Raw genomic sequence first — 12,557 nt, 5'->3', positions numbered from 1 at the left:
CAATAGTACAGAGTTTAGGCCTTATATCTACTGATTGTGTGGGAGTATGGGTACAGAGTTTATTTGTGCCTATCCACGTTGTTACAATGGTACAGATTATAGGCCTTATAAATACGTACTGTGTGGGAGTCTGGGTTCAGAGTATTTATCCACATGTTAACAGATAAGTACAGGGTTCACATGTTAAAAGATAAGTACAGAGTTTAGGCTTTATATGTACCAGTGGTTTGGGTGTTTGGATATTGAGTCTAAGGTACCTGCCCTTCTTTGTCAATTTTTGTAACAGAGTTTAGGACGTTCGTGGACTTTTCGAGTTGGAGTCTGTTTATCAAGTTATATTACTGTGGAATTGTTTTAATAAAATATTTATTGACTTACTAACGTTTAAAGAGTTTTCTTATTACTATATTGTAGTTTTTATATAATAAACTTTAAAAAAAAAAATGCAAAAGTGTTTACTTTTTCATATTCAGCCTGCAATGATCACAGGAAAAAAAAAGAAATCAAATAAAAACTATAAGAAAAAATTTCCATATTTGTATAGAAACATTTGTTCATTATACCGAATTTATTAATTCTAAAACCTTAAACCTTAACTAAATAAAATGTACCTTCCCTCATATCCTCTTAGAAACGACCGTTCACATATTCGCATATACACTCATCTCTTTTGAAAAAAGAAGTTTTATATGTAGATAACGAACAGTATTCAGGCTCAAAAGTTCATCAAACAATACCAAATAGGAGCAGAGCAAACACGGACCTCCAAACATCAGAGGTGGGATCAGGTGCCATGGAGGAGTGAGCATCCCCTGCCGACCGGTCACACCCGCCGTGTGCTCCTTGTCATGATCGGGAAATAACGGAAAAATCCCTCCACAATTCAGTGTGTAAATAATGGCCTAACAATTTGTATGAAAAACGTCAGTCAGCATTTGACTCAATGATAAATTGTATTTGCTGACAAGGTCATTGTATCGACCATAGAACTTACGAAATGATGACTTTAAACGAGACAGCTGATATTCTTGTTTAATCAACTTGTTTGTCAATAACTTACCTTGTTTTAGAAATTGTACATACGTAGAGCATGCTCTTGCGTATCGAATCAACTGAGAGATATATACCCCGTATGCAGGTGATGAAGGTATATTGCTGCATAAGTAAGGGAAGTTGACGATGAAAAATTTAAATTAATCACGTGTATCATAAAGCTTGGTTGTTAAATTACCATTAACGTCTTTTTCTAGTAAAATATCCAAATATGAAACAGATGTGTCAGACTCTGTGGTATCTTTTATCTCAAGCTCACAAAGATATATCGTATCGACATAAGAATCGAAATAGCCATTGTTGATTGACAATACGTCGTCGATATATCTAAACGGCGAGTTGAAGGCCACAGCAAGTGTTTTCTTCTTTTCACGTACAAGGTTTTGGACAAATTCTGCTTCATATGAATACAAAAAAGGTATGCTAATAATGGGGCGCAATTGGTACCCATGGGAATTCCAATAGATTGTTGGAAGACCTGGTCTCCAAACACCACATAGATATTGTCAATCAGAAACTCAAGAATCTTTTTAATGTCAACTTCAGAGTACTTGTGTGTACAATCAGAATGTTTTTTAACAAAATAATTTTGCAAATGACCAATGACAAGGTAAGTAAATTTACAAGTTCCATTTTTATTGAAAAAGCAGCTGTCAATGATTTACATTTACAAGGTTAAGAATCCATCTTACATACAAAGTTCATTAATCCCTTTTGGATCAGGAATGCTAAAGGTAGATATTCCTTTTCCTCACAGTGCACAATTTCGCTTGACACTCAGGCATTTTAGGATAGTGGAATGTTTTACACTGCAACTCATTTAGTGCGACACGCACAGCAGCTGTGAAGAAAAGATGAGAGCACGTCATCAGCCAACATGATAGGGGATTTTCCCATTCAGCTCAATGTTTAGTGTAAATGACTAATTTACTCTTGTTATCAATAGCAATTCATTTTAATTTGTGAAGTTTAGTTATCTACATGGCATCAGTTTTCATATATCAAAATTATTTTTTGACCATACATTTCCTTTTATAGTTATTAGATGGCTTTACTTTTTTAGATTATTGTTATGATTTTTTAATTTACATTTTTTATTTACCATTTGATTACTTCGCCTTTAAAAGTCCGCTCTGTGCTGTACGCTATTTCACAAATGTCCATAAGCATGTAGTTTCGAACGTACAACTATGTTGACTTTGAGTTTATACTATGAATGTGTGTATTTTTGATCTTGTAAACTTTGTTTCTCTGGTATTGATATTTAAGAATTTACTAAAATTTTTCCCCGTTTGATATCATACTTGTACATTAATTTATTCTACTTGTAGTAAACCAGATATTAAACTTGAATGTGCTTTAGGTTAACCTCTTATCTCTCTTTATGTTTTCCGCTATCTATACCAATTGTAAGTTGTCGCAAATATCAATTCAGTGTACATGTACCACCTGATGTCTCAAAATTGTACATGTTTACTTGAGACATGTTTGGATCCTTGGAAAAAAATCAAAGCAGGAAGTGAAATGGATTAATATGTAACTGATCATTACAGATTGCTCTCTGTGTAGTGACCATTTGACAGGGATGCTTACTCTGAATAGGCACCTGATTCCATCTCTGATGTTTCTATGGTTCGTTTTTTGGTCTGTACAGAAGATGTATTGTTGACGGGGTTTATGAGATCGATCTCTGTTCGTTATCTTTATCTTTTTTATCCAACTAGAGCCAGTTTTGGCTTGTTGCATACGAAATTGTTTCCATTTTTACTTCTTGCATTCAATATTGGTAGAGGTACAAATATTCATACTGAGCAAGGAATTAAAAGTTGTACTTTAACTGCATTTTTCAACTTTTCAAAAGCTCGAAATTATCCTATCTTCATATCTTAATACTTTACCTATCCGCAAAATGAAAAATGAATTTGAGCGGGGTTTATATATTAATACCCTAAGCTTGTGAATATGAAATATGGAGATAGCGATCAGTATTCAAGCTCAAAGTCCATTAAAACAATAAAAAACGGGAGCAGAGCAAACACAGACCTCCAAAAACAGAGCTGGGATCAGGTGCCATTGAGGAGTGAACATTCTCTGCCGACCGGTCACAGCCGCCGCGTGCTCCTTGTCACAATCTTTAAAATCCGTCGACAATTCAGTTTGTAAATAATGGCCTAACAATTAGCATGAAAAACGTCAGTAAGAATATGACTTAATGATAAATTGTATTTGCTGACCAGGTGATAATTGAAATATATTATACGTGTCACATTAAAATCTACACCTATATGAAAGGTTTTTAACACCTAAGTAAAACTCTATTCACTTGTGGTGAGCCTCCTTTTTTCACTTTGTACAGCTTTAACCCTTGTTATGCCTCAAATGACTGGACTCTTAAAAAAGAATGTTGAGTCCGTGCGGCTGTTGGATACTGCTGTCCTCATAGAGAAGGACGTTCTTATACTTCTCTAAAAATCTGAGATTATTTCAATAGTCATGGCAGGCTTCAACCCAGTTGACATGATATTGCCAAGATGTGTGGTCCAACTTTTCTGAGGTAAGCCTTGTTTTTATTTTTATTAAAATATGAACGCTGTAAATATCTTTAAACAACCAGTTTCAAAATTTTGCAAGATATGCAACCTAAACAGTTTTTTGCTATTTGAGAGTTATTATATTTTTATCTTTGAATATACTATATATATATATATATATATATATATATATATATATATATATATATATATATATATATATATATATATATATATATATATATATATATATATATAGGGTCAAAGTGTTCAAGTAATGATTTTACGGTGTCTTTTTAGTATGTCCTCTGTTCCGTAATATTTGTTATAAAGGCAGTGTATTGTGTAGTAAAGCATATTTATGTTATTTGTAAGCCATATGTACATATATATGCACTGTATAGCTTGCAATATGTAAGTGTATGTCTCCATTGACATTATCTTGATCATGGGTAATTAACAGGTCTTCATCCTGTAGTCAGTAGTGATAGATGTCCCGGCACAGGATACGGTCACATCTCATCATATGGAGTCTTGGGCGCAAGACGTGTACTTTTGCGTGTGTAACCCTCCACGGCAATTAGGAGCAGGAGGATAAATCTCCATACCAGTCCCAACACCAATCGTAAATAAAGACAGCAGTGACAGCCATCGAGAACACCGACAGCTACCCAACAAAACTCAGTTCATATTGTATAATATTTTGTCTATTAAATTGTAATTCTTTCGGTAAAAAGATGTTTTGTCGTAAATAAACAAATCAAGGGGAGTTTGAATCAACACCCTGTACGCCTGGTCATTTAATTTGATAATACGTATTTATTACATGTACCTACTTAGATATAAATACTTTTTTTTTTGCATACACAATATGCCTAATTAAATTTGATAAAATAAGCTAGTCGGTGAATTTTTATTTGTATTTGAAAAAGTAGATATATGCTGCATGTTATTATTAAATATGTATTCAACATAACGTAATATTTACATTTCCAATGTCTTTGTCCGAGATAAAATTACAAATTGTAAAAAAACTTTATTTCTACATAAATCTACTGGTTCATCGATAGGCGCGGTTAAAAAAAAAATCACGTGCGGGGCGGGACAAATATAGACAGAAGCGGGGCTATTAGCACGGGAATTTGCAGAATCAGGAGAATGTAAATATAAGGAATAACTGTCAGATTTTTTGGATTCATGACGATGATCAATCGATTGGCTTGCGTGATAATTTTATGCATAAACGCCTTCGGCGTTTATGCAAATTCTCACGCAAGCCACTCGATTGATCACATCATGAATCCAAAAATTAGACAGTTATTCCTTAAATAAAACATAGCCCCTTCCATAACACACCCTGTATCAGCCCTCCACAAAATATCAACCCAAGGACCTTCGTCTCCTTAGCTGATATTGATGTATGGGGCTGATAAAGGGTGTTTTTTGGAAAATGGTTTATATATATATATATATATATATATATATATATATATATATATATATATATATATATATATATATATATATATATATATATATATATATATATATATATATATATATATATATATATATATATATATATATATATATATATATATATATATATATATATATATATATATATATATATATATATCTGAGAATTTAAATACATGTACATGTTGTATCTCTTTTATCTTTGTATTTCATAACATGTTCATACATTCCTGAAATTAAAAAAAGCAAAAAATATTTGCACTTAATGTTAACATTTTAATATTGAATGTAACACTGGTCCATTCGCTTAGACATTTTTGTGAGATTAATCCTCAGGTAATTCCCTTTTAGAGTAAATCCATAGTGCAAGTAGATTAATGGAAGTTCTGATTAGTTTTAACATATACCCAGTTTCATTTTGCACATGATTCCCTTTTCTTCTATAAATTCTGTATTATGGGATGGCAAAAATAGGCTGCTTGCTTTCTCAACAATAAAAAGCAATTGGATACAAAACTTTTCAAGAAGCATCGACAATTTTCATGCTGCATTTAAATTACTGATCAATCAATCACTAAAATTTCTGTTTTTACAAATTTGTTCAGGAATTGGTACAGTGTCCGTAATATGCATGGACACCATAATATTTGACCTATGCGAATGAACAACAGATTGGAATTATGATGAAAAATTTTGCAGAAAAAGGTTTGTATTAAAATTTAGTTTAGAAAAGGTATACGAGCACTTTTTGTAAGAAGTCGGAAAAAAAAATCTTTTCGAGCCAGTATTTTGTTTTTTATTACTGATACATGTAGTGAATATGTTGAATCAAAAGAGCTTTATATGGCAAGGTAATGATAGTACATACAAAAAGTCATGTAATTATACTTTCGGTATAAATTCAATAAAGATTGCACCTCTGATATAAAATCACCTTACATGTTCAAGCCAAAAGCAACCTCGTTGCAAGATATGTAACATATACATGCACTCTTGTGTCCCTATCTACAGAAGTATTTTTAAAGTTTTTAACATATGTCCTTATTAAGTGCAGTTTGAAATACTTCTAAAGCAGTTTAGTCACACATAAAGAGGAAAAAATTCATACGGCGTATAAGTAAAAAAAAACCCATGTATTTAAAAGATATAAGGAAACAGTTTTTAAAATTGTAATACACTTTAAAATGATATCAAGGAAGTTCTTAAAACTTCATTTGTGATATGAAATGCTGATACTAAAAAGATTTTTTTGAAATTTGAAATATCGGATCAAGTATGACAATTAGAGTAGGTAAGTCTTGAATACACACATATCACACATATGCACACATATGAAATGTTCAAATACGTTTTATATGACTTGTTTTTAAAGAAAGTAATTTACAGAACTTTACACTACCAAACGGAATTACATATCGTATTTTTTAGACGTTAATGGTTGTAATTCAACAAAAATCTAAAGCTAATTATTGATGAAATTGTTTCAAACGGGAAGATTATTGTAATATCTTTCATGATTGTTTACGGTTTATTTTCCTTGTGTAATTTGTTTAGATTTTGTTGTAAGTTTTACGGTAAGCTATTTGTGAATTTGTCACAAAATTTAACCAGATGGGTATTTGTATCACACACACACACAAACACATACACACTAACATTACTTGAAAGTTTTTAATTTTCTGGTCACATTTTGTCCGGCGTCCATCTGTCTCACTGTATATCTGTGAAGCTGTCCGTCTGTCCGTCCGTCCGTCTCTAAACTTTTCATATTTTCGACTTCTTCTCAAGAAGCACTGGACCAATTTCAACCAAACTTGCTACAAATATCCTTGGGTAAAGGGAATTCATGTTTGTTCAAATGAAGGACCACGACCTCTTCCAAGGGAGATAATTAAAAATTAGTGAAAAGTTAATGACATCTTTTATAAGATCTTCTCAGGAACCACTGGACCAGAAAGTATCAAACTTACAAATGTAATTGGAAACATCCTCAGGTAGTGTAGATTCAAGTTTGTTCAAATCATGACCCCGGGGGTTGAGTGGGGCCACAAGGACGATCAAAGTTTTACAAAGATATATATTGGAAAAAATCTCTTAAATTTTCTCAAGAACAAGAAAGCCACGATTGATCATATATATATGGAAGCATCCTCAGGTTGTGTAAAATCAAGTTTGTTTAAATCATGACCCCAGGGCCACAATAAACAATCAAAAAGTCTTTAAAAACCTTCTTTCCAAGAACAGCAAAGCCATGATTGGTCATATTTATATGGAAGCATCCTCAAGTAGTGTAGAATCAAATTTGTTAAAATAATGACCCCAGGGGTAGAGTGGGACCACAATGGACGATCAAAGTTTTACATAGAAATATATAGAAACAATCTCTTAAGATCTTCTCAAGAACATCAAAACCATGATTGGTCATATTTATATTGAAGCATCATCAGGTAGAATTGGATAAAGTTTGTTCAAATCATGACCCCCGGAGTAGGGTGTGGCCAAAATAGACGATCAATCATGGGAAAAATTTATGAAAAATGTACATAAGCCATGAATAGTCAAAGAAATATGGAAGCATCCTCAAGTGGTGTAGATTCATGTTTGTTCAAATTATCCCCTCTGATCACTTATAAGTATATTGTTGAACTTTTCAGTACTAAACTGATTTCTGCTTTTTCCTAAATTAAGCGCTCATGTGAGCGATATGGCACATGGGCCTCTTCTTCCTCTTTGGTGAGCATTTAAGCAAAGTTGGCTATAATTGTCTTAATAAGGCTCAAAACACTAGAGAAATATTTGTATGGAACTACATAAAAATTATTTCATTGCTCTGCTCCAAAATTTGAATTGTTTGATGGACTTTTGAGCTTGAATACTGTTTGTTATCTCCATAAATTTCATCATAGTATCAACTAATCTTGAAACTGCAAACTTTCCCCAGGAAAATTTTCAGGACACGAAATATTTATGAAAAGGTGTCATGTTACTTACTGTATTATGTGGAATACACATTGAAATAAATTATTCATTTACCTAATCTTGGTTTTATATAAATGTAAAAATACTTCATCTTGTTTCGAAGTGTGCCATTCACTTTAGATTTCTTTTTTTTTTTAATTATTATTGAATTTTGATAATGATTCCACCTTCTTTGCTTTGAATAAAATCACCATGATTTCCACATTCATAAAATATAATTGTTTCCAATATTGCATAATTTGAAAGCCATTCCTATTTAATATATCTGAATATTTTAGTACAGTTTTTATTTTTTTTTTATTGTCAAAGCCAACAGTACTGCAATAATATTAACTACTCTTTCTATGTGGCCAACACGAGTAAATAAAAATAAAGAGATATGAAAATAAATAGTAAGAAATTGTATTTTATCATTCCCTTGCAACGGAGTTGCGAAGGGGATGTTGTAACTCCTTATATATGTGTTTGTGGGAGGGGGCTAGTTTACTCTTGTGTGTGTGATGGAATTGACGTAATTTGCACTGGCATCGAATATTGCCTTGATTTATATATATGTATGAGTTTAATTTTTCAAATGTTGTATAATCTTTTAATATTCCAGTCACAAAATTAAATTGAACGAGGGGATAATAAAATATAACATGAAATATTTTGTTTTTCCAAGTGCAAATATTGAGTTGTGTACAATCGGGTTCGAATTTTTTGTTAGCATCATATTTAGCTACGTAGCTTGAATTACCTACATACATTGAAGTCTACCAATCATCGTATTACTGTCGGTATTTTTAAAACATGTAAGCATTTAGTTCTTAACTGCACTTGTCCAATCACTGTATTTAGCTACATACATTTAGCACAATGAAGTCGCGAATTACAGGTTGTCTCAGTTCCAATTCATTCGTTTGTACATGCATTTTATGCCATACTGTTTAAATTGAAGCACAACAAAAAAAAAAAATAAATAAACTGATCAAGAATTGGATTTACTGACTGAAATCAGTAACAGAATTTTGAAAATCAACACACACACACACACACACACACACACACACACACACACATATATATATATATATATATATATATATATATATATATATATATATATATATATATATATATATATATAATGTGTATGTAAAACATCTCTTTACCATCAAAAATGCTGCTTGAATTCTTCTCTCCTGTCAAAGAAATAATTTTCTACAGTTTCACATGAAACCTTATCAAATAGTTTACATTTTGTATATACAATCAAGGAATTTTCATCAACGCATGTTAACGATTCCTGCAGTACATTCCAAGTAGTGTAGAGCACTAGCTTTCCATATAAACAACAATGCAGTTTCAAGGTACGAGGGTTGATCCAAAAGTTCGTGGAATTTCTTTCTAAAATTTTATCGTGATTTGATAAAAGCAAACAATAGGCATATTTATAAATCAGTGGAATTATGCAACAATACTGGAAAAGGAGATGGGTGAACATGACGAGCGATAAGCCCACAGTGTGACAAACATGAAGATGAAAAATTAAATTTCTATTATATCAAAATTTTCCTTGATATTTCGTCTTACATTAAAATATACTTTATGTAAAATCTCTACAATTTGCAAAAAATCCCTCAAAGTTTGAAATTATTTGCCTGTGAAATATTAGATACACACTAAAGCGGGAAGAAAGAGTCATTTTCGCATAATATAACACTGTTTTTAGATATGAGTGGGTCTTCGCTCCACCTTTTTGAAAGTTAATCCTCAAAGTTTGCATAAAAATATACATTTTTTGCTTACCAAAAAATATGGAGCAAAGACCCACTATACCTTAAAAATATAATTTTATGACATAACATTCGCATCTTTTCGAGAAATACTAATAAAAGTCCATTAAGTCAAGGGTCATATCACAAACATGATTTAAATGCCACTGTTCGTCAGGACTTGTGTAATCTAGTGGTTAGCGTGCTAGTCTCGAAAGAAAATGATTCTCAGGATTTTTATTGCTAGGGTTCAAACCCCACGAATACCACATTAATTTTTTTTAATAAAATAAATTTTTCCGAGAAATTTTTCCTCAGAAAAGTTTTGTTTATCACAGTTACATAAATTTCAATAATGAGAACTTTACTCTAAATATTAAATTCACAAACTGAACATGATTTTTATATTTCTGAAGCTATAGGCTTTCTGCACGCTATGTTCGCCCATCTCCTTTCACCACGTTCCTATTACCAATAAGGTCGTCGCCCGCGTGGCGCAGTGGTTAGAGCGTCTGCTCTAGAGTCGCGGAGTAAGGAGTTGATCCTTACGTCGCGGGTTCGAATCCCACTGTGGGACGTGGAGACCGGTCCTTTGGATGAGACCGTATAAACCGAGGTCCCGTGTCGCAGTAGGTGCTGGCACGAATAAGATCCCTCACTGCTCAATGGCCTTAAGTGACGAGTATAAGACAAAATTTGCAGCTCTACACCGGCAAGTGGTGGCGTCTCCATATGAGTGAAAAATTCTCGAGAGGGAAGTTAAACAATATACAAACAAAAACAAAACCAATAAGGTCACACGAGCTTTCTGAACATGGTCAGTTGTAAAATCGGGGGGGGGGGGGGGGTGGACTTCAACGTTACGTAAAGTTAGGTATGTCACGTCACATTATAAAAGCATCTCACCCTCACTTCCAAATCGATTAAGAAATTCTACAGAACACTGCCTTTTCTCGAGAAAAGCCTGGGTACCCTCTCTTACCTACTAATCTTCAAATCACATTCATTTTTTTTAAATTACTCTCCGTCTTTCCATAGGATGTCCCGATTTTAGTAGCAATGTCAAGCGGTCCACCTCCATTAACGCTTAATTTATCTATGAGGAAACAATGACCTTCCAAAAGGCGTCCACACCTTTATTCAACCTCCATGGAAGTTCTCTTTTCCTCACAATTCTCACGCCACCGGAAAACCAGTTGCCTACTGCATTTTTGTCCAGCCTTTATCAGTAGTAAATGCGTATAAATCAGAGTGTTCCCGAGATTTTCACTAAACTTATAACTTTGACCGAATTTCGACGTTGTCTAACAGTGTAACGATGAACAACAAATCATCAACTGATACAGTACCCGCATCGTTATTCTTTACAATTCTACCGTGTCCTATCGTGCGTTTATCCTATCGTATCGTGGGTGTATCCTGTCGTATCGTGCGTGTATCCTATCGTATCGTGTTTTCCGTTTACCAGGTTTTGCGTTTTCTATCGTGTTTTCCGTTTATCAGGTTTTATCGTGTATCGTGTTTTGCGTTTATCGTGTGCATTCGGAAACCCTCGCTTTTTGTCTTTACCTTGAGAAGAAACACCCGAGATATCCCGAGTTTATTTTTCGTTTTGCTATTTTATTTACGATCCATTTCATTGTTGAACAGAGAGAGAGAGAAATTAATAACTTATTTGATTCTCTTGTATATAAATTTTAGAAAATAAATAAATAAATAAATTAATTCCAGATTCACAACTATTAACTACAAATCAATTAAACTCAATTTATTAATAATACAAGCAGCATTAACATTTCGTGGCACGCGTTTGTCACAATCTATTTATACATTATATCAATGAAAGTAAACCGGCGGAAAACAGGGAATCGCTACCTGCCTACCGGGATGACCTCCCTACTAACCTGGCGCGATAGCGCCCCCACAGGGAAATTAACTGTGGTGGGAACAGACCTCTTGGTACCAACAAGAGTGACTGCCACATACAAACAAGGAATTCAAGTTCTGACTCGGGCCCTAACTCTATACTGTCTCCCCTGGTATAAAACAACTACCTGGGGATAATACCCCCAGGGGTAGACCCCCAAAGCCTGCCCTTGGTACCACAAGGATCAAGCTGGTCCCTCAGGTACCGCTGAGGTAACCCCCGAATCTTCCCCAGTACTGAGGATAGATTACCCAGAGTTTTGAGCCAGACATGGTAGAAATCCTCATTCGTGGTAATCCCCGAACTCCGCCGCCCCCGTCCCAGATTGTGACTTTTCTGACTTTACCCTAATCCCAAAAAATAAAAGAAAAATTATGCATTTGCAAACTATGATTGTAACACTTAAACTGTGTGTTACACACTGACAGTATACGTATTAAAACACAAAGTAAATATAAACATAGCTATAAAAACATCCGTCACTGAAGCACCAGAACTCGTTATTCCTTAGCAATTATTGCTAATCAATGACATTTCAGCTATTCCACAAACAGTCCCACTGTGTACAGTGTACACCGTTACGCACAGTCCATATCATTTTTTACCGAGTCCATCGGATACAAGTTCTCCAAGTGCAACTTTCTCGAGTTTCAATTGTTAACAGACTCCATTCACTGAAATCACAGAATTACAAAAAACACAGCAAGTATATGTTCTTATAAAATGGGAAGGGTGAGTGGGTGAAATTTTTAAAGATGTCAGGCTCTTTCTCTGCTCTCCTTCTAGAATTTTCTAAATCAGTATCGCTAGGGGGCTTGATTTTATTTACTC

This window comes from Saccostrea echinata, unplaced genomic scaffold (genome assembly GCF_033153115.1).
Source record: "Saccostrea echinata isolate AGI-Se365-2 ecotype Australia unplaced genomic scaffold, CSIRO_AGI_Sech_v1 ptg000015l, whole genome shotgun sequence".
In the NCBI taxonomy this organism is placed as follows: Eukaryota; Metazoa; Mollusca; class Bivalvia; order Ostreida; family Ostreidae; genus Saccostrea; species Saccostrea echinata.
Note: the sequence above shows the minus strand (reverse complement) of the source record.